The sequence below is a fragment of the Hemitrygon akajei genome, chromosome 5 (assembly GCF_048418815.1).
Source record: "Hemitrygon akajei chromosome 5, sHemAka1.3, whole genome shotgun sequence".
In the NCBI taxonomy this organism is placed as follows: Eukaryota; Metazoa; Chordata; class Chondrichthyes; order Myliobatiformes; family Dasyatidae; genus Hemitrygon; species Hemitrygon akajei.
Genome location: NC_133128.1, coordinates 149,704,580 through 149,728,703, shown reverse-complemented (window position 1 = coordinate 149,728,703; position 24,124 = coordinate 149,704,580). Strand labels below are relative to the sequence as shown.

Genomic DNA, 24,124 nt, shown 5'->3' with positions numbered 1-24,124 from the left:
GCTCACTAGGCTGTACTTTTGTTATTCTAATGATTCGGGATTGAAATTCAGCAGATGCTGTATTAATTAAACGCACGTGAGAATTCATTGTGTAAAAACACTTGAAAGACACCTGATGTGTCACTGATTTTTTAAATTTTGCTGCCTTGTCACTTTATTTGTTAATGATTTGCAATGATCACTCTACATTATCCGAAGTGATGATTTTGCCTGACTGTAGAACATCCTGGCATCGTCTGAACTCGAAGTGATGTGTGGCAGCTGTCCCTCACGCCAAACACAACCTTGCCAATATATTCACCTGTATGAAATCTTACCAGATCCCTTGAATTTATGTTATGATTTCAGTCTTGAGAATCATCAGTGACCAAAGACTAACATGGCTTAGGAATGTAACTGCCGGGAAAAGACTTCTGTAGGGATTACCGGTGGTGGGAAGAGATGTGACCATGATGTATTGGGCAGAGTCCACTACTCTACGCAGCTAACTACTTTGCTGAGTGTTCAATTGTCATACCTGACCATCATGTAACCTGTCAGGACACTTTCAATAATATATCTGTAGAAGTTTGTCAGAAGTTAGAACTTTGCATAAAGTGGACACCTTTGTCCTAATTTTGTTCTTTCTTGTAAAACCTGTATTTAATTTAAGTTTCTCCTGTGATGCTAAGTGCTTATGATTCTGCTGCAAGTAAGCTTTTATTGTGCCTGTATATGCATGTGTAGTGGGCTGTGTTGATCAGACCAAACGATCCAAACAAATTATGTGTCCAGGAGATGTAGTAAGATGTGTACAAGCACAACAAAATGTAACTTATGTCAAATTTATTATCCTAAAATAGAAAGCACAGGAACTCCGCACATAATACTATGTAATATGTTACAAAGATTTCCACAAACATTTCAGGGCTCCTGATTCTTAGTTACCACTTGATTGCCACTGTTATCAGGGGATTTGATTGTTGCTGTTGTCGGGGAAGTCCAAATTCCGACTTATGAAACCACCGTATGTTCTAGGCACCGATTGCGATTTCCTTGGTGTAGGTAAAGTTTCAAGAACCAAGGGAAAAGGTTCCCAAATAAATAAGGGATCCATGAGTGTAGAGAAAGCCACACAGAGACAGACAAACTCTTTGGTCTTTTGTTCTCATGCCGTTAACTTAACATGGTTTCTCTCATTCAGACAACTCATGTTCATTAACAGACATCCTCGTGCCACTGGTGACTGAGGCCAAGAAAGAATCCAGCTGCTCTCAGCAAACATTTAACAAACCTACAGCGTTTAACTTGTAGAAACATCTTGCATGCTGCGAGCTCACAAAGAGTTAAGCGTTACTTGGAACTGTTCCAACTTTCATCCAATGTTGTACAAAATATAGTACATCACAGCATGAACTTCTGCATATGACAATAAGCTCAAGTTTGGCTGTGACCACGTTAAGGGACTCAGCTTATGATCTCACAAAGATGCTCACTGAAACATCAAACTCAGTGAAATGCATCATTTTGCATCGGACCAATCAGTGAGGAATGGACTGGGCAGCCCACGAGTGTCACCACGCTTCCAGTGCTAACATAGCGTCCCCAGGACACATGAACCCTAATCGTATGTCTTTGGAAAATAGACAGAAACTGGAGCACCAGAAGAAACCCACATGATCATGGGAAGAATGTACAAACTCCTTCCAGCAGCAGTGGGAACTGAACCCCAACCAGTGACTGCTTTTGCTGTAATAGCATTACCGCTAACCACTAATGTTACCGTGCCACAGGATGAAGGCCTTGGCAGGTAATACCTGGAAAGACAACACCAGCAATCAGTAAGGCAGCCTAACACCTGATAGTGAGTTTCCAGACATATTCCACCCTCACATGACATGCATGTGATCTCACTCATTCACAGAGTGAGCGAAGTCCACATTACAGGCAACTTCCCGCAGTATTACAGCTTCCTTCCCACAGGCATCCCAGAGAGTCTGGATGGTGCCTCCTGAGTGCGGACAATGAACACTGGTCCTACAGTGTAACCCACAGCTCATGAGTAACAATGGAGAGCAAGGAACTTGAATACCCATCATGACATGTTACAATCTTGTCTTTCCTCTGTTGCTAATACACTGTTCTACTACTTCCTCTGGAAAGCAAATTGGTAAATCAAGGATCTGGATTAAAAACCTTTGTCAAAAGTTTGAGGGTATGACAAGATTGTTGTTAACTGAAGTAGTTGCAAATTATGAAGTTTTCCTAAAATGCTGAAGCAAGTAGATCTGATAATTAATTTTAAAAGACAGGTTTGTGATGGTGCAGAGCTGGCATGGACAAAAATGGGGGCATGGGACATCACAGGTCCCCTTCCACAGTGCAAGCTCAGCAACTGAATGATCTCTTCTAAAGCTCGGCTTTCCATGGTTTTATTTTTTCTGAACCAGGTAGGTTTTGGCATTGAACAATATTGCTAAATGAGTGGAGGCAAATCACAGGCAATATTGTGTAGTTTGTGAATTTTATGTCCATTTACCTCATGTTACCACCAACTACTATCAACTTGGTACTAACTATTAGTGAAGATCTAGCCAGCTCTCTTGTTTTCCCAATTTGTTTTGTGATTCTTATTTGTCTATTAGTGATGCACCATCAATAACTCACGCTGAGACTTAGGAAGCGAGATATCGGCTTTTATTGACTGGAAGAATAAACAGCACTACATCCTGGGGAAAATGAGCGAGAGCAGCAGCCCACAGTCGCCTTTATACAGGGGTCTGTGGGAGGAGCCACAGGAGCAGTCAGCAGGGTCTGTGGGAGGAGCCACAGGAGCAGTCAGCAGGGTCTGTGGGAGGAGCCACAGGAGCTGTCAGACAGGTATATCTAGTTCACCACAATTAGTTTTGGTTTAAATCATAGATAGGTACTGCAACTCAAGATAAAAGCCTTTGCACATGGACCATAGAGTCTGTGGACCAATGAGAGAAAGCAAGTTGAGAGAAGCCCAGGACTCCCTGTACATTAATCACGGAAAGCTAACAGGCCAGGACAGTAAGTGATTAAGAATGAGAATGGTAACGTGGCCTTTATTGCAAGAGGATCTGAGTGATGGAGTCTTGCTCCATTTATATAAGCTCAGTGTGAGACAGTATCTGGACAATACCTGGAATGCAATATACAAGTCTGGGCATTCATATACCAATCTGGTCAGGGTAGCACATTGCTTTACAGCACCAGCAATCGTGGATTCCCGCTGCTATCTGAAAGGAGTTTGAACATTCTTCCCGTGACTGTGTGGATTTCCTTTGGGTGCTCCAGTTTCCGCTCACATTCCAAAGACAAAAGGTTAGGGTTACCAAGTTGTGAGCATTCTATGTTGGTGCTGGAAGCGTGGCAACCTTTTGGGCTGCCCTGTGCAATCATTGCTGATTCGATTTGATGCAAATGATGCATTTCACTGTATGCTTCGATGTTTCAATATAATGTGACAAAGAACGCAAATACTGTAAATATTAAAGCTAATCTATCTAAGAAAGAATATTCTTGAGCTAGAAAGAGTGCAGGAACATTTCATCACATTGATTCCTGGGTTATATATATTTTTTAATGGAAACTTGGTGTAGGTTGAGCCTATACACTCCAAATTATAGCCAGCCTGTTGTCTAAAAATCTTACAGCAGTGCCTGCGGGTGAGGCTGCTGATATTCTCACAGATGAAATGAATAGATTCCATTTTTTCAAGAGCAGTGGGAGATTAGTTCTGGTGCCTTGGCCAGTAATGATCCCTCTGCCATTATCACAAGAAAAAGAGTATACAGTATATCTCGCCCATTATTACATTGCTGCATCTGGGACATGTGTCAATTGACCACTTTTCCAAAAATGCAGCAGTGATTAAATTTGAAAATGACTTTGTTTATTGGAATCCACCGTACTTCACTGAATGGTCCTGGAAAGTGTTAAATGATTGTAGCCATTGCGCTTTTTTCTTTGCCTATATTGTCAGATTTGTTTGCCTCTGATTATAAAGTTACACTTGTCAGTAAAACAGATTATTCAAGTAACCTGCAGCACATTTTAATTAATTACTTTAATATTTTGATTTCAAAGTGGTTGTGACTATGTGAATAAAAATGTTTTCATAATGGATCAACGATAAGAAACCTTGACAGTACCACTGAAATTCAGTGCTTGGTTGAGAAGGAGGAAAACGGACAATTAATATTTTGGGTTCTTGGGGCATATTCTGGAGCTAGAGTACATAGCAAATATTAATTTCAGCGGCAGCCAATCTTCAGATTTGAATATAGATTGAATTTAAAATGCAGCTCAGAACAAAAGTCTCCCTGTAGCAGCAGACTGGGGTTGATTACAAATCAGGAAACTCCCACTCAGTTGATGTCTGCATGTGATGAATTCACAGAGAGAGAGAATGCTGCTTAGCATTCACTCTGGGTGTCTGGAGTGTGGGTGTGAGGAAGGAGGTGTGTGAAAACTATATGTAATTCAACAGAAGTATTGTAGAGACATTGTATCTATAGAATTGTCCTGCTGTTACCTTTGATGTTTTGCATTTAAAAATATCATGTAATTTTGGGTTAGGCAGGCATCTTCTCCCACGAGTGTCACAAATATGATGCCTGTATACTTGTTTTGCTTCTATATTCATATGCTTTAGCGTCTCTTCAGTGCCTTTGTTCATGGTTACAATAGGGTCAGGACTTTCATCAGGACTAGGTCAGCAGGATGTTGACCTGCAACATCATCTGTACATTAACCTTCATGGCTGCTGACTGATCCACAGAGTGTCTCCGGCAGTTTGTTTATTTGCTCCAGAATCCATCATCTGCAGTCTCTTATGCCTCCATAGGAGAAAGGATTTGACTTAATTCTCTTCACATTTTGGCTTTAATTTGATCATATTTTGATGTAAATTGACACAATTGACACAGTAAATTGACATGGTTTTACTTTCACTATTGCATATTTCCCTCTGAAAAAGATCTTATCCACAATGCCTTATCTTTAACCTTTGTTTCTAAAGGATACAGTTATCCAGAATGATTTACTTGAACATTTGTCTTTTTAACTTTATTGAGACAAAATGTATGTCACTTTCACATAGCACAGTATTTTAAAAAGAATACACAAAATACAGAAGTTGCTTATAAAGAAGACTATTTTATTTTTCCCAATAATACTTCAGAGAGATAATGTCTCACAATGGAAATCTAGAAGTCCCTCATGCGCCTGAAGGACCCAATGGTTGAGTAGTAGCCACCCCAGGAAGTGTATCTCCTGTATTCCCCGGGTATCAGGAAGTACTGTCGGCCTCTGTAGTTGGGATGTTCATAGAAGATCCAGTAACCATCTATCACCTGACAGGAGTGGATGTCACGGTAACGGAAATGATCGTAGACTGAGGGACAGTCATCCATGAATTCCATCATCTGGCCTCCAAAGTTAGGCTTCTCATAAATTCTTATTCTGTAATTTCTTCCTTGGTACTGGAATAGAAAGAAGATTGTAATCATGCTGATGTGCCTCTTGGTGAGACATGATCTTTCAAATAAGTGTAGATAATGTTTCAGAACCAGGAACAATCGAGTTAGCCCTAATGAAGCAGCTGATCCTCTACTAACTGAAGGCAGTATCCATTTCCCTTGTAAAGCTTTGAGAGCCACAAATATAATTTAGTTCCTTGATATTTAAGAGGATTGTTTAGACTTATCATAGTGGAAACTTTTTGTCATTTTATTGGGGCTCAACATTCTCTGTTGTATTTGTGGTGGCATCAGGCTGTAGAACAAAATGGCAGCCTCCATGGGATCCATCTAATAGTTGAAAAATCACAATAAATGCCATCCCCTTTGTAACTAACAGCTAAAATAACAACAAAATGAAAAAATACGAGTAAAGGAAGCAATCTCCTGGTTGTCCAACCTACCCAGAGCTGCAATAAGGTAGTGAAAGGTTTGGAACAGGAGATCCAAGACTGCTTCTATCAGGATTACACATAAATAGGATACTTCGATTACCAATTTCTAGTTAATGCTTAGATTTAAATCAGATGGTTTTCTGCCATGTAATTTTAATATATTTTTTATAACAGTTGAAACTATAAGTTTCAATGACAAGGAATCTTTCAATAAGTTTAAATCCTGTTCTCCTCAGGTTACTTAAGGTGCAATAACTTGTCAAATCATTTTATTTTGATTTTATTTACATAGAGATTCAATACTGTAACAGGCCATGCCAGCCAAATGTGCACACACCACCCATTAACACCCATGTGATTAATGAAACGATTAACCTGGACATCTTTAGAATGTGGGAGGAAACTGCGTCACTGGGAGGAAGCATACATGGTCATATTGAGAACACTAGCTGCAGGAATTGAACCCAGGTTGCTAGTCTGTTATAGTGTTACACTAACCACTAAGCTACCATGCTGTCCCAAATTAATCAATCATATTGCTTAAATTTTGGACTAGTGTACATTTTATGCTGGTTTAGATAATCTTGCTCCAGGAATAAAGCTTTCCAGCTTCATAATTACTGCACAGAGAAACTTAATTAAATATACAAATGTGAGATTATTTAACTGTTTCACAAACAGATTCTTTGTACATATGGAAATAGTTGGGGTACTTCTGCCAATGCTAGAATTCGATCAAATGCACAACAATTTACAGTTTTATCCGCCTTGTTGAGGATAAAGTATGCAAACATAAAAGATGACTCACTTCTGGGAATCTGCGACAGGACCTGATTGTGTCATTGAATCCCATCCAGCGCTGGTAGTCAGGAGTCAGGATACTCTCCCCTGCTCAGGACATACTGGTATCCCATGTAGTTGGGTCTCTCATATAACACCCACCAGTCACTCTCAACACGGATGGAGTTACAGCGGCTGAAGTAAGGGGAGAGGTCGGCACAGTCGGAGCTGCACTCATAGTGCCAACCCTGGAAGTTCCTGTCCTCGTAGAAGATGATCTGTGTTGGAAAAAAAAGTCAATTAAATTTTTACCTGTTCCAATGAATAATTAGTAAAATACGATCATTTTGTTAGCCTTACCTTTCCCATTTTTAGTTCAGAGTTGGATAAGCAAGTCCTGGTGATGCTCAGTATTTATATATTTGAGTGAACATCCTGAAAGAGAATGTTTTTGTTATTTTGACAAATCCCAAGTGCAGATCAGCATAATAAACTGTAAATGAAAATGAGTTAGGGTTATTTCAGGAACTCTCTTATTCATTGCTCGTTCTCTTATTCAAAGCCATGTGCTTTCATGCCATTCTGATTATTTAGATTCTATGTGCTGCACTGCAGTCTGAATGATTCAGAGCTGAAAATCCACAAAGGTCAATAAAGTCTTTCTGGAATAGCAATGGCCTGGAAAATATCTGAACGGTGCCCCATTTGCTACTGATTCTGTTCACTTTGCTGTCTGTCCTCTTTAATTGTTCGAACAAATTAGCCTGTAAAAAGTCAGGGCTACATGAACACCAACCACCACCCCCCGACCGATCTGCTTCAGTTGGTTCTGTTGCCACCAGTGGCAATCCATGATAATACCCCCTCCTGTTCCCACTCCAGCATGTCCATCCTTGGCTTCTACTGCAAGAGTGAGGCCTGATGCAAACTAGAGAAACAGTGGCTTCTATTCCACCTTGGTAGCCTGTAGTCAATGCTCACTCGAGGGCATGTGCATGTGCAGCTTTTGCACCTAGCACACAATGGAATTTAAACTGTGCACAAAAGGTTGTCATCCTCCACCTCGTTGGCACGTTAAGTATATTGAACTATCATACACAATCACATTTTCTTTTCTGGTTTCAGTTACAGACATTGATCATTTGGTAAACTGTGCCTGTTTGAATTCCCTACCTTCAATGTCAAACACCATTCTCAATAGAGGTGTTAAAAGGCAATAGAAACTACAAGCTGATGACTGCTAGTACTTTGAAGCTAATATAGAAATTGTCCCTCAGTCGATGGATGTGTTTTATATCTTTCCATTATGTTCTTCTCTCATCTGTCTGATGGTACCGTGCAGAAGTCATATTTGTGAACTAAGAATGGGAAGGGGGCAGGGAGAGGGGAATCATGGCTGGAAAAAGGGAAAGGGAGGGGGAGGGAGTGGGAGCACCAGAGAGACATTCTGTGATTATCAATATACCAATTGTTTGGAATCAAATGACCTTGCTGGGGTCACGGGCTGAGTGTGACAGCACCCACGTCATACCCCACCCTGGCACTTCTTCTCCACCATCTGACCCTCTCTCTTCCCATGGCACTCCAGCCTCACCATTCCCAACATCCTTTTCTCCTGCCTGATACATTCTCTGCTCCACGTTGGCAATCACAGTACTGTGCAAAAGTCTAAAGGATCCCATCTCTGTTCAAAAGTGCCTAAGACTTTTGAACAGTACTATATGTCCTGTGTGTGCACCTTGGTTCCAGAGGAACATTGTTTTTGTTTAGCTGCATACATGTGTATAGTTGAATGATAAAAAACTGAACTTGAACCTGAGATCAAGAGTTTGTTTCTTTATGTGTAGTGCTCTCAGTACCAGCAACTGTGCTGTTAACTGTTCAGGCTAACAAAATGGCTTCTCTGTATTGTTATAATGAAATGGCTTCTCTGTAACGTTACTTAATGCTGTAATGGGTTTCTGTGTCTGGAATGTTTGGGTTATGACTGCAGATAAGGGGTGGGGAAGCTAACCAATGGAGAATTGTTTTGCGATCTTGTATGTGTAAGATGAGCAGGAATTCATGGTCTTTCTCGGGAGGTGAGCGAGGAGGACGGACGTGTGAGGAGCGCACAGTAGTTCCAGGGCGGCGGATACTGGACTTTGGCCGTTTGGACGGTGGTCGAAAGCTCGGAAGGTCATTGTAGATGGAACCGGAGGCATGAGCTCCTACATATTAAAATATTATGTGCACAAACTGATAAACTTACTGATTTGGCGCCTTTAGGTTATCTGTTTCTACTAACCCATCACCAAGAAATAACTATAAAGTTGCAATTATTTACTCATTTTTGGTGGATTGTCTGGTATTTATGTGCGAGCGTGTACTGGGGGGGGCATTACACCGTATTTACACCAAAGTATTGCACTGTTGGCGGGATGACGGCTGTTCACCCTAGGCGAACGGGGTAAATTGGGGGCACAGATGCTACATATGTCTGAGAAGTCTGTGCAAATAACTGCTCAACTATACATATCTATAAAATCAAGCTATCTCTGAAACTTCTGGTCTTCTCCTATCATTTCACATTTTCCCCTCCCCCTCCTACTTTCATATCTCTTACTATCTTTCCTTTCAGTTAGTCTTGATGAAGGGTCTCTGCCCGAAACGTCGACAGTGCTTCTCCCTATAGATGCTGCCTTGCCTGCTGTGTTCCACCAGCATTTTGTATGTGTTGTCTGAAACCATTTCATTGTTTGTCTAAGCTATCACTGACAACATAAAAACTCAGCTCTCTTTCTCTTTTTGCTGAGGCTTCCTGATATTTGCAGAATCCTTGTCTCCTCTTTTAGAGTTCCTGAATATTTAGTCCTTTGTCTTTATGTTTTATTGTGCCAGGTTTTCAGCATTAAGGAATTAAAGCCAAAATCTCTCACATTCTATATGGTTTAAGCATTGAGAAATGGTTGTATTTCTTACCTACAAGTAAACAACATTGGAAGTGGATTCTCCTTGGTTTTGTTTTTTGATGTCAATGTTTTAGTTGACATAGAAATATAGAAAACCTACAGCACAATAAAGGCCCTTCAGCCCATAAAGCTGTGCCAAACATCTCGTTACCTTGGAAATTACCTAGAGTTACCCATACCCCTCTATTTTTCTGAGCTCCATGTACCTTGGTCTAGGAGTCTTTTAAAAGACCCTATCTTATCTGCCCCCACCACCATCGCTGGCAGCCCATTCCACACACTCACCACTCTCTGTGTAAAAAGCTTACTCCTGACATCTCCTCTGTACCTACTTCCAAGCACCTGTGCCCTCTTGTACTAGCCATTTCAGCCCTGGGAAAAAGCCTCTGACTATCCACACGATCAATGCCTCTCATCATCTTATACATCTATTGGATCTGTGAGAAAGCACGAAGGTGGTAAAATCCTACCAATAATTCTCCTTTACAAGGGGTTGATTTTAATTCCGGTTTTCATTGCATCACGTAAGATAATATGGTTTCAATTTCACAGTCCTGAGTCAGAGTGACTGAATGCTACATTCTAAGATCAGTATACTAAATTGTCAATAATGCGTGCCATACATTCCTAAATTTGAAGCTATTGAAATGAAGTGTATTCGTGAGCTGGCATCAAATAGAGGAATTATTTAAAATGAGGCTCTGAATCATTTCCATCCGCTTTACATTGATCTTCACTGTAGTCTGATCAAAAATGAAGGATAGTTTTCAGCTAGAACTGATGTTATTATTATTCTCAAGATTTCAGTCTGACAGGATTATATTCTTCTGCTAATCTCTTGAGTTTTTGAAAAATCCAGTGGGTGAGTTACAGCTGCCCTAGTCATCACATTTCACAGTCGCAGGAAATACCGTCAACCTCTTCAGTGAAGTTACTCATAAAAAAATCCAGTAACCAACCACCACCTGGCAGGAGTGGATGTCACAGTAATGGAACTGATCATAGACAGAGGGACAGTCATCCGTGAATTCCTCATCTGCCCTCTGAAGGCAAGTCTATCATTGTCATGCTATTAGCACCTCTTTGGTACTATGTCATAATTAAGATCAAAGCTCTGTCCATAATTTTGCAATATGCCTTTGCTTAAACTTTCTAAACTCAAGCTCTACTCCACCCCTCTCCTCAATGAAAACATATAGAACTTTCCTGCCTACATCCCAGACAGGGGCGTATCTACGGAAAATAGCGCCTATGGCAAGCATTGAAATTGCGCCCCTGCCCAAATATCTGACACCCATCTTTTAGATAACTTTACCATAATATCAGCTCAAAAATACAAGTCAAGCTCGTTAATCTTTTAATTAACAAATTACAGCACTACATGAAAATTATAACTACACCTTCCTTGCTTTCACTGATGCAAATTGGTCTATGATGTGATCAAAGTCAGTTTTTCCAGTTTCTTCTCTTTCTATACTCTGCAGAGCAAGATCACAGAGTCTGCCTTGACCCATGGAGGCTCTCAAATACGAAAGTATTAGTTTTAACTTGCTGAATGATTTCTCACAGCTGGCGATGGAAACTGCGATGGTTAGCATTATCTGAATAGCAATGCGAAGACTGGGGAAGACACTCTCATCTCCATACTGGACAATAAATTCAAGAAGCTCTTCAGGTCTTGATATTTTCATATTGACCCGCCTTGATAGCAACATTCTGCAATTCAAAATTTCTACATATAGCTGCTGTCCATCAACATCAGAGCTGTACAATTCGCCTAAATTTTCGCACTTCTTCTTTAGGTCGTTACTGTTGGTGCTGTAACACAATCCCTCAACATCGAGAAGGAACCCAAACTTGGCGTCAATGTGGTGCAAATGAGCAAATCTTTCATCCATTTCCCTGTGAAGACAGTCGAGAGTTCCCTTCATGACTCTTTCCATTTCTTCCTTAGCTGTTAATGCAGTGTCTCTCGAGTTCTCATCAGCCATTCGTTTCTTTCATCTCTGATGTCTTTCAACTTCAATGTTCCATTCTTGACAGAGACTGACTCCTTTGAGTGACTCATTCACCAACACTTCTCTTTCATCATAAAAGTGCTCTCAGAGGGCTTTCAAATCCAGGGCAGCATCGTGGAAGTTCATGCTAGGATCCTGCAGCCTCTTCGGAATATGGTCAATGTGAATGAGTACTTTGTTCCAAAATTCTAGCAAAATCAGAAAATCATAACTCAACATGCAGTTGTACAGTTGCCTTATGTCACTTCTTGTTTCACTGGTCTCATTTTCATTGTATATCATGTCCTGGAGAACTTAAAGTATCTCTTCAAGGTACTTGTCAACAGGCTTTGCTGTTTCTGTCTTTGCACTCCACCTAGTTTTGGACTCCGACTTAACAACCACAGGCTTGGCGTTTTTGAGTTTTTCCCAGCACTGTGTTGATTGAGAGAAAAACACATAAAGAGCTTCGATGGTTCCAAAAACGTGACCATCATTGTATCCTGCTTGGCTGCATGTACACCCACCAAGCTGAGTGAGTGATTGTCACAATGCACAAACACTGCCAGGTTGTTTTTCTCACTTATTCTTTGATGAACACCACTTCTATGTCCAGCCATCACAGCAGCGTTGTCATAGCACTGTAACCGACAATCTTGTAGCTCCATTTCGTCTTTCTCTAGCTGTTTCAAGATGTCTCAAACCAAGCTGTCAGCATCCTTCTGGCTTACCTGGATAAAACCAAAGGAAGGACTCTCTAAGATGGACTGTCTTCCTCTCAAAATCAACTTCCACATACCTCACTACTTCTGACATCTGCTTACGGTGTGCTTGATCAGGAGTCGAGTCAAACATGAGACCATAGTACACGGCTGTACGAATGCTTCTCAGTAAACTCTGGCAAACAGTGGATACCATCATGTGGATAAATTTGTTCTGGACACCCAGTGAAAGATAAGACGTGGATCCAGGATGACTTTTCAAATGAGTGAGGTGTTTTTTTATGACAGGGTCAAAGACAGCCAGCAGTTTCAGTAAGCCAAAGAAATTTCACACATTGGAGTTATTGTCTAGCTGAAGTGACTGCTTGTGTCCTTGCAAAGCCAGGTTCTGAGTCGCAAGGAATTTTATGCAGTGAAGGATTCTCGTCAAGATATCACACCACTTCTGCTTTTCCTTCTCAAACTGTGACTGAAATACCGTGTCAATAACTCCTCTGTTTCCAGCTAAATTTCTTTCCATTTCTTTCCACTGTGTGAAGCATTCCCGATGATTCTTGGCATTTTCATGAACACTAATCCTTTCAGGTGCTTTCCACTGGTCGAATCCACTTTCCTGCTCCAATGAGGATTGATGGTCTGACCAGGAATAGAGAAGACAACAGATACAAAATGCAGATTTTTCAGAAGGGGAATAGACCAACCATGAGCAAATTACTTCTTCACCACAACCATTTCCCAATTTCCTCTTGAACCAAGTTTTGTTCATTGAGTGGTTATTTGTTGGTAGGAAAGGCCCCTCACTGTTCTGGAAATACTTTGAACCCAGCTTTATTATTTCTGTTCTCAATGTGTTAGGCAGAATTGCTTTTCCAGTATCTTTGTCGAACTTCAGAAGTCCAATGTCATGCTGTTCAATCACTTCTGGTATGACAGTTCGAGACTCTTTGACCTAGTGAACCCAGTTCACGAGGTTCAGTGTCATCAGATTCAATCTCATCATGTAAAATCTCGTCAATAAACTCAACATCACTACCACCACCATTGTCTTCCCCTCCTGTCATGTCCACGTTCTTTGTGGCAACCTCACTCTTAATCTCGTCATACTCGGTTTTATCTGACTTGACTTCCTCCTCGGCTTGTGATGCATTTGTACTTGATCCACCTTCGGATTCTAACAAACTTGTAGCAGGTGCAGGCGACTCCATAGAACGTGTCAAGCTATTTGTTCCGGGCTTTTCAAAGAAGGGCATGAAGAACTTGCTCGACTTCTTGGCTTCCTCCGCCCCCAACTTTCATCACTTCTGTCCTTCAGCTCCTCTGTCCTTCATCTTTGTGGAGAAACGTTTCAAGGTCTTCTTACACAATGCTCTGAAATAAGGCCATCCACATGCTTCTCACCCATGATAATCAAAAACAGATCATACATCAGAAGAAAATTCTTTTTTCACTATCTGAGGATGGCTTGTCTGACTTTAACAGAAACTGCTCAGTGGCGTCCCCTTCAAGTCATGCCCAGAGCACGTGCCGTACCTGCTATACCTTAGATACGCCACTGATCCCAGAGCAGATCGAGTTCCATTCACCAATCATCTTGCACAAACTGACTCTGTTAGTTCTTTATGTAGTAACAGAATTGTTTAAAATTATCATCTTTACCTCTTCAGCACCATAAGTTCCCCAGCCACTATCCACAAGCGCATTCCTTTTATTGCCAATCTGTTATTCCTAATTAAAATGGCCTTACACTAGTGATCAAGTCTACGGCAATCAAAACGCCAGACAATTAAATTTTCTCTCTGAACATCTGGGTCTTTCCATCCTTCTTACCTCCTTTCAGGTGTTTTGTAGTTCTACTTTGATCAAGCTTTTATCAGCTGTCCTAATCCTACAGAGCTCTGTTTTAAGTTAAGTTTAGTAATGGTGCCATGAAATATTGGGGGGTGGGGGAGTTTCAATTTATTGCATTAAAGATGCAAAATAAATGCAAGTTCTTAATGCCCTGTTCTGCTCTCAAAGGTGAAGACATAAACATCTGGAGACTTTTCACCTCCCAGAGTCCCATATGCAATGACGTTATGGCTAGCATACATTTCATGATATTATTACCTTAATGAGTTGTGCAGTGGAGGTAATTTTAGTTGCAATGGTAAAATTAATGTAATATGTAGGTAATTTGATTTGCAGTAAAAATACGATATATTTTTGTTTCAAATATCAGCTGGTAGGATTTGAAGAACTTCATGCTTTCTCACAGAGCCAGCAGATGGCAACTAAAAGGAATAGATAAGAGAACAGGAGGATGGGAACTCAGAACCTGGGAACTGACAGCAGTTTACCTTCAATCAGCCCAGTTGTGGGTTTAAGGGAGGTGGGCTGGAGTGCAAGAGCAGGGCAAAATAGTTGTTCCAGTGGGTGAGTTTGTATAGTTATTTCTTGTATCGAGTGTCATACCGGAACAGGATTCTGTACTTTACAAAAGAGATTCTACAGATGCTGCAAATCCAGAGTAACACACGCAAAATGCTGGAGGAAGTCAGCAGGTCATGCAGCATCTATGGAAATGAATAAGCAGTTGAGCCAAAACCCTTTATTATGTCTGTGTTATTCTGTTTTTAACCTGCGCCTCTGAAAAGACGGGGGCTGAAGGGTGACCAGGACTGCCTTCCTCCAGCCTCAAATGTAATTGCTGCAGTAAATACTTGGGAATGCATACTGTTACCTCCCCTCAGGTCTTGCTCTGCTGCAGTGCTGATGCAGGGTTTTGACTGGAAATATTGGCAATCCTCCAGCCCCACCTCCTCCCACACACACAGGGGTTGCTCAGTCTACTGAGATCCTCTGGTCGATTGTTTATTGCTCCATATTCCAGCAAATTGTGTCCCTACTCCAATTTTAATGACTCTCCCCACACTCCAGTGATCTGGAATGCAGCTCAGGTAGTCTGGCCCTGGACTCTGATCAAAAACAACCCAAGTCCCGTGCTTCACCCTCCTTGAAATACTCTACCCAGCATTGTGGCCATATTCCCAGTCTCGCAATCCATCTTCCCCCAAGCTGCACCCTGGTGTACTTCAGACATGCACCTGACCAGATTCCTTCCACTCCATTTAATTAAAGGGTACATTAACCCAGGAGATGGACGTTTGCCTCATCAAGTCAGAGCCGGTTCTTTCAGAGGAATTCCTTCAGCTAATTTCATCTTCTTTTCTCTGTCAAGTACTTATCCAAATAGATTGCTTTTAATTTATCTGCATCAAGAATAACATCTTCCATAAGACCATTAGACCATAAGATATAAGAGCAGAATTAGGCCACTCGGCCCATCAAGTCCGCTCCTCCATTTCATCATGGCTGATCCATTTTTCGTCACAGCCCTAATCTCCTGCCTCTCCCTGTATCCCTTCATGCCCTGTCCAAGCAAGAAATGAATCATATCTGTCTTAAATATATATAAAGACTTGGCCTCCACAGCTGCCTGTGACAAAGAATTCCACAGATTCACCACTGAAATCTCACCTTGTTTGTTCTAAAAGGACTCCTCTCTGTTCTGAGGCTGTGTCCTCTGGTCTTAGACACTCCCTCCATAGGAAACATCCTCTCCACATCCACTCTATCAAGGCCTTCCACCATTCAATAGGTTTCAATGAGGTCACCCCTCATTCTTCTAAATTTTAGTGAATACAGGCCCAGAGTTGTCAAGCACTCTTCATATGACAAGCCATTCAATCCTGGAATCATTTACACGAACCTCCTTTGAATTCTCTCCAGTTTCAGCCCATCCTTTCTAAGATAAGGGGCCCAAAATTGCTCACAATACTCGAAGTGAGATCTCACCAGTGTTTTGTAAAGACTCAACATTGCATCCTTGCTTTTATATTCTAGTCCTCTTGAAATGAATGCCAACATTGCATTTGCCTTCTTCACCACAGACCCAACCTGCAAATTTACCTTTCGGGAATCCTGCACAAGGTCTCCCAAATCACTTTGTACCTCAGATGTTTGTATTTTCTCTCCACTTAGAAAATAGTCAACCCTTTCATTTCCTCTACCAAAGTGCATGACCATACACTTCCCTACACTGTATTCCATCTGCAATTTCTTTGCCCATTCTCCTAATTTGTCTAGGTCCTTCTGTAGCCTCCCTACTTCCCCCACCTACCTTCATATCATCTGCAAAATTTGCAACAAAGCCATCGATCTCATCATCCAAATTGTTGACATAAAACATAAAAGAAATTGGTCCCAATCCAAACCCACAACACCACTAGTTACTAGCAGCCAGCCAGAAAAGACTCCCTTTATTCCCACTCTTTGCCTCCTGCCAATTAGCCACTGCTTTATCCACGCTAGTACCTTTCCCATCATACCATCGGTTCATAGCTTGTTAAGCAGCCTCATGTGTGGCACCTTGTTAAAGGCCTTTTGAAAGTTCAAGTACATAACATCAGCTGATTCTCCTTTGTCTATCTTTGTTATTCCTTCAAAATATTCCAACTGGTTTGTCAGGTAAGATATTCCCTTGAGGGAACTATGCTGATTATGGCCTGTTTTATCATGTGGCTTCAAGTACCCTGAAACCATCTAATTAACCATTGACTCCAATATCTTCCCATCACTGAGGTCAGACTAACTGGCCTACAATTCCCTTTCTTCTGCCGCTCTCCCTTCGTGAAGAGTGGAGTGCCAGTTGTAATTTTCTAGTCTTCCAGAACCATTGCAGAAACTAGTGATTCTTGAAAGATCTTTACTAATGCCTCCACAATCTCTTCAGCCACATTGTTTGGAATCATTGGTTGTAGACCATCTGGTCCAGGTGACTTATCGACGTTCAGACCTTTCAGTTTCCCAAGTACCTTCTCTCTAGTTATGGTAACATAGAACAGAGAACATAGAAATCTACAGCACATTACAGGCCCTTCGGCCCACAATGTTGTGCCAACCATGTAACCGAATCCAGAAACTGCCTGGAATTTCCCTAACACATAGCCCTCTATTTTTCTAAGATCCATGTACCTATCTAACAGGAGTTTTAAAGACTTTATTGTTGGACCACTTCCACCACCACCGCTGGCATTGCATTCCATGCATCCACCATTCTCTGTGTAAAAAAACGTACCCCTGACATCCTTGGTACCCATTTCCAAGCAACTTAAAATGATGCCCCCTCGTGTAAGCCATTTCAGCCCTGGGAAAAAAAAAACCTCTGGGTATCCACATGATCAATGCCCCTATATCAGGTCACCTCTCATCCTCCATCACTCAATCTATTCTCATAATGTACACTCTCCAATCCAGGCAACATCCTTGTAAATCTCCTCTGCACTTTCTCTATAGTATCCACATCCTTCTTGTAGTGAGGTAACTAGAACTGAACACAGTACTCCAAGTGGGGTCTGACCAAGGTCTTATATAGCTGTAATATTACCTCAAGGCTCTTGAACTCAATCCCATGGTTGATGAATGCCAACACACCATATCCCTTCTTAACAAAACTGTCAACCTGCGCAGCAGCTTTGAGTGTCCCATGGGCACAGACCCCGAGATCTCTCTGATCCTCCACACTGCCAAGAATCTTACCATTAATATTATATTCTGTCTTCAAATTTTACCAGCCAAAATGAACCACTTCACACTTATCTAGGTTGAAGTCCATCTTCCACTTCTCAGCCCAGTTCTACATCCTATTGATGTCCCACTGCGATCTCTGACAATCCTCCAGACCATTCATAACACCCCCAACCTTTGTGTCATCTGCAAACTTATTAACCCACCCTTCTACTTCTTCAACTAGGTCATTTATAAAAATCACAAAGAGGAGGGGTCCCAGAACGGATCCCTGTGGAACACCACTGGTCACCGACCTCCATGCAGAATATGAACCATCTACAACCACCCTTTGCCTTCTGTAGGCAAGTCAATTCCGAATCCACAAAGCAAGGTCTCCTTGGATCCCATGCCTCCTTACTTCTGAAGGAGCCATGCATGGGGAACCTTATCTAACACCTTACTGAAATCCATATACACTACATCCACTACTCTACCTTCATTAATGTGTTTTGTTACTTCCTCAAAGAATTCATTCAGGCTCGTAAGGCATAACCTGCCCTTGACAAAGCCATACTGACTATCCCTAATCAGATTATGTCTCTCCATATGCTCATAATTCCTGCCTCTCAGGGTCTTCTCCAACAACTTGCCCACCACTGAAGTTAGACTCACTGGCTATAATTTCCTGGGTTATCTCTACTCTCTTTCTTGAACAAGGGAACAACAGTTGCAACCTTCCAATCCTCCAGTACTTCTCCCGGCCCTATTGATGATGCAAAGATCATCGCAAGAGGCTCAGCAATCTTCACACTCTTCATGACTCCTCAGAACTTCCATCATATTACTAGTGTCTTTCACAGTGAAGACTGATGCAAAATACTTATTCTGTTTGTCCGCCATTTCTTTGTGCCGCATTACTACCACTGTGGCAACATTTTCCAGCAGTCAAGTATCTACTCTCAGCTCCCTTTTGCTCTTTAAATATCTGAAGAATCTTTTTATATCCTCTTTAATATGATTGGCTAGCTTACTTTCATATTCCGTCTTTACCTTCTTAATGCCTTTTTAGTTGCCTTCTGTTGGTTTTTAAAAGCTTCCTAATCCCCTAACTTCCCACTAATTTGTGCTCTACTATTTGGCTTTTATGGTGGCTTTGATTTCACTTGTTAGCTATGATTGTATCATCATGTCTTTAGAATACCTCATCCTCTTTGTGCCTTCTGAATTGCTTCCAGAAATTCCAGCCCTTGCTGCTCTGCTGTCATCCCTGCCAGTGTTCTTTTCCAATCAATTCTGACCAACTCTCTTATTCCTCTGTAATTTCCTTTGGCCAACACTTCTCTAACTCCTCTGTAATTTCAATTACTCCACTGTAATACTGATACAGTTAATTTTAGCTTCTCTTTCTCAAATTTCAGGGTGAATTCGATCATATTTTGATCACACTATCCTTGGGTTTTTTTTTTACCTTAAGCTCTCTAATCAATTCCAGTTCATTTCACAACACCCAATCCAGAATAGTTGATCCCCTAGTGGGCTCAACCATGAGCTGCTCTAAAAAAGCACGCTCACAGGCTTTTTTGAAATTCCCCCTCTTGGAATCACACGAACCTGATTTTCCCGATCTACCTGCATATTAAAGTCGCCCATAACTATTGTAACATTGTGCTTAGGGTAGGCAGTTTCTATCACCCATCCTAACATAGAACACATCCTTACTATGGTCTGTATACAACTCCCATCAGGGTCTTTTTTACCTTTGCAGTTCCTTAGCTCTATCCACAATGATTCAACAACTTCCAACCCTATATCAACTCTTCCTAATGTTTTAATTTCATTTTTTACCAATAGAGCATGCCACCCCTTCTACCTTCCTGCTTGTCCTTTCAATACAATTGTATCATCGGACATTAAACTTCCAGCTATATTCTTTCAGCTATGAATCAGAGATTCCTACAACATCATACTTACCAATCTGTAACTGTGCTAAAAGTTCATTGACTTTTTTCCATATACTACATGCATTCAAATATGGCATGTTTTGTCCTGTATTCACCTTTCTCAATTTTGTTTGCCTTTTATGTTCCAGCTCAACCTGTTGACTGCAATTTTGCCCTATCAACAGCCTCTCCTTGTTAGGAATCTTACTGCACATTGCCTCTGTTTGTAAACCAAATACCTCATTTTCAGCACTATCACTCTGGTTCCCATCCCCCTGCCAAATTAGTTTTAACCCACTTGAACAAATCTAGCCAATTTGCCCACAAGAATTTTGCCCTCGGTTTCAGGTGTAACCCATCCCTTTTGTACCCACAGAAACGCATCGCTGTTCCTCTGACTAAGGAAGCTCCTATCAACACTGCAGTCCTCTTCAGCTCTCCACTCTTCTGAGCCACAGCACCAGACTTCGTACATGGTATCCAGTCATTACATTACCACACCAGTTGGCTGTATGCCTCAATAATATCTAGTTATATACTTATTATTGAGGGGAATGACCACAAGTATCCTTTGCACTGGCTTTGCATTTCCCCTCATTCACCTGACAGTCAGCCAGATACCTGTTTCCTGCAAGCTAGGGGTGACTACTTGTCTATGATCTCCTCATTTTCCTGTATGCGTTGAAGGTTATCGAGCTGCTGCTCCAGTTCCTTAATATGTTCTTTCAGGAGCTGCAGTTCGTTGCACCTGGTGCAGATGTGTTTATCTGGGAGACTGGATGTCTCCCAGACTTCACACAACAGATTACATGATTATCAAGATTTTCTTTGTAAAATACATCCTTCTCAGAATCTGTCAAGAAAGATGACAGGAGACACTTTTTGATTTAAAGTACGAAGGACAGACGACTAATAAACCAGGCTCCAGTCAGTTCAACACTGAACCAGGCATCTTTTTCTCCATTAAATGTAGATAATATTGCTTGTGGCTTCAACTGTAGGATGGGTTGTCGATATTCTTCCTTGGTGAAGAACTGTTGTGGGTCTGCAGCCAAAACTGAAGGCAAATTAAATCCCGGGACTCCTCACACTTCTGGTGCTGCATTTTAATCCCAGTTTCCTTTGCGGGTGGCAAACGCTGGCAATAGTTAACAGTCACTAAACGAAAGGTCGCCACTACTTTCATGAAGTCATCATATCAAAATGTCAACAAACATAAATCATGGAGCTGTGGCTGTATTAATTGATAAAATAGTTGATAAAGTCAAAGAAGTAAGTTATTAATATAAGTTTATTACTGAGATTTCTGGCTAATTTCTACTGAGTTTCATATTAATCAAAAAATGCCTGAACAAAGGTTATTATACAATAAGTGCAATTTTATTTTTCTAAAGATTTCTGAAAGACAGAATTATGTTTACCAAAAATCAACTATCATCCCTTTATGTGCATAAAGAACCCAACGGTTGAGCTGTAGCCGCCCCAGTGACTGTATCTCCTGTATTCCCCGGGTCTCAGGAAGTACTGTCGGCCTCTGTAGTTGGGAAGTTCATAGAAGATCCAGAAGCCATCATCACCTGACAGGAGTGGATGTCACAGTAATGGACACAATCATAGACAGGGAGACAGTCATCCATAAATTTCATCATCTGACCTGCAACGTCAAGCCTCTCGAAAATCTTAATCCTGTAGGAATCTCCTCTGTACTGTAATGGAAAGAAGATCATGTTACTGAAACCAATGTGCAACATCTAAATGTAAAACCTCCTCATTAGCAATTTAAATACGTTAGTTTCTGATGAAGGAATAACTCATAATATCTATTGAAGCAGCTGGCTACTGGCTACTAAACTCTTCATACACCTCTAATATGACCATAGAATGAAACCATTATTAAAGGTGGGGTTTTAGGGTACTTGGAGACTCGTGATTAAAAAAAAACTGAAGTCAACATGGTTTCCTTAAGGAAAAATCTTGCCTGACAACTCTGTTGGAATTCTTCGAGCATCTGTATTTACTGACTGCTATCTTAACTAGAGCCATTAATCTGGGATTCCACAAGAGATTGTAATAAAAAAAACAGTTTTTTGAACTTCGCACCATGCGCTATGCTAGTGTGGGCAGTGACCAAGCAGCCCCATGAGCAATCTAAAGATGGAGGATTCTAGGACTAGGTCTACAGGCAATTCTGATACAGTTAATGATGAACAATTATGATCTTCTGAGTCATTTCACTGCATTAGTACAACAACGGACACAAAGAAGTCCGTCTTTACAATGAAGGCTACTTATCAATGGGTTTTACATGAATTGGTGATCAAAGTTGTCATACTCCACTATGCTAACTTACAAATGTAACAATGGCTCCAGCAAAATTGAAAAGACATTTAACTACAAATCACAGCCACATGACATGTAAAAGTACTGATTATTTTAAACGATTATTGGAATCTCAAAACAAACAAATTAAAGCTTTTGAAAATAAAGTCACAGTCAGTAAAAGGATTTAGGCAGGAAGTTCTTTAGTAGCTTTAAGATCAAACCAATAATGTCAGTTTTCTTTGTCTCTCAGCAGTGAGATTTTCATATTCAAAATCTTCTCTGTAACAAATTGCCCTTCTATATGGTATAAATGGATGCTCTAACCATCAACAGACTTTTCCAAGTACAGCGTGGTTCATAAATACCAAATTATTTATAATCTTTGACAGGTAGGAAAATAGTCTTTGCATTCATTGTTAGAATTAAGTTAAACAGATGGAGTGCTTCAAAAGCCACAATGTGGGATAAGCAGGAAAAATCTTATGACAAGTGATTCCTACAGTACAGTACAGCTAACGGAAGTGATTTATATATTTTCCAGAAGTCAATCATGGAGTTTTACTTACATTTGGGTAGCCGCAACAGGACCTGATTGTGTCATTGAATCCCATCCAGCGCTGGTAGTCAGGATAATTCACCCTTTTTAGGTCATTCTGGTATTCCATTTAGTTGGATCTTTCGTACACCACCCATCAGTCACTTTCAACAAGGATTAAATAAGGAGAGAGGTTGGCACAGTTGGTGCTGACCCTGGAAATTCTTGTCTTTGTAAAAGATGATCTGTGGGAAGTAATAGATCTGTGTTTATAGCTGTTCAGTTATTCACAAATAATTCTTATTTAGTTCATATATGAGGTGCTCTTCACTTTTCCCTTGTTGAACGCAGTCTGTACTTTCTTCCATAGGTGCTATCTGGCCTGCTGAGTTCCTCCAGCATTGTGTGTGTGTTGTTTGGATTTCCAGCATCTGCAGATTTTCTCTTGTTTCTGATAACTGACTGAATCACTGTCTGACACAAGCTGGCGTTTACATGCAGGCAGAAAGGCCTCAGTAGGCAGTTTCTTGTTATTCTGGTGACTCAAATTTGGTCATCAGCAAAAAGCAACAACATCCTTTTTCCAGCACAAACACGAGGAAATCTGCAGATGCTGGAAATTCAAAACAACACACACAAAATGCTGGTGGAACACAGCAGGCCAGGCAGCATCTATAAGGAGAAGCACTGTCAACATTTCGGGCCGAGACTCTTCGTCAGGACTTCGTCCTATTGAAGAAGGATTTTATAAAAGTTTGCAGGTAATAATTTCAAAACATTAAGAAAGAGTTTATCAAATTAAGGACATGTAAAAATCTGTCCTAAGTGGTATACCTGAGCACTTACACTTCACCCAACCTCATCTAATTAACCAACCTATTGTTTTTCATCTCCTTGATGTATTTTTTGAGTTGTCCCTAAAGTTAGTCCTTACTCATTACTTTTTATCTCAACTATTTTTTGACTGCTGCTAAACTCAAAAGAACTTTCCTCCATTAAAGTATCTGATGTACTAATGGTTGGACATCAAACATTCCTCTAGGGAATAAACAGGATTCATAGATTGCACAATCAAAGGAGAAGGTTGTGTGATTCTTCTGGTTTATGTGCAGAGAGTGCTAAGGAGAAGTTGCAGATAAGAGTTAAAGAGCTGTAATTACACCTTGTAAAGAGTCAGTGGCAGAATAGTCTGAATGGTAGACATGGTGAGTTCTACCTGAAGTTATCCTAGATTAGAGAATAAGTAACATTGAGAATGAAAAGGGTTGGTTACCATGGAATGGCTGACAGAAAGGTCAGCAAGTGAATTTAGTAGTTAAATGGTCTCCGATACAGCACGCAGAGGTCCAATTCGAGTGCAATTGTTTGCAACATTTTATATTATACCTCTCAAAATTTTGTGTACCAATG

At 40.8% G+C, this 24,124-nt stretch overlaps 1 pseudogene; it reads right to left on the bottom strand.

The window, feature by feature from the left end:
- Positions 1-5,143: 5,143 nt before the first annotated feature.
- On the bottom strand, positions 5,144-7,118 carry LOC140728306 (gamma-crystallin S-1-like; annotated as a pseudogene).
- Between the last annotated feature and the right edge of the window lie 17,006 nt (positions 7,119-24,124).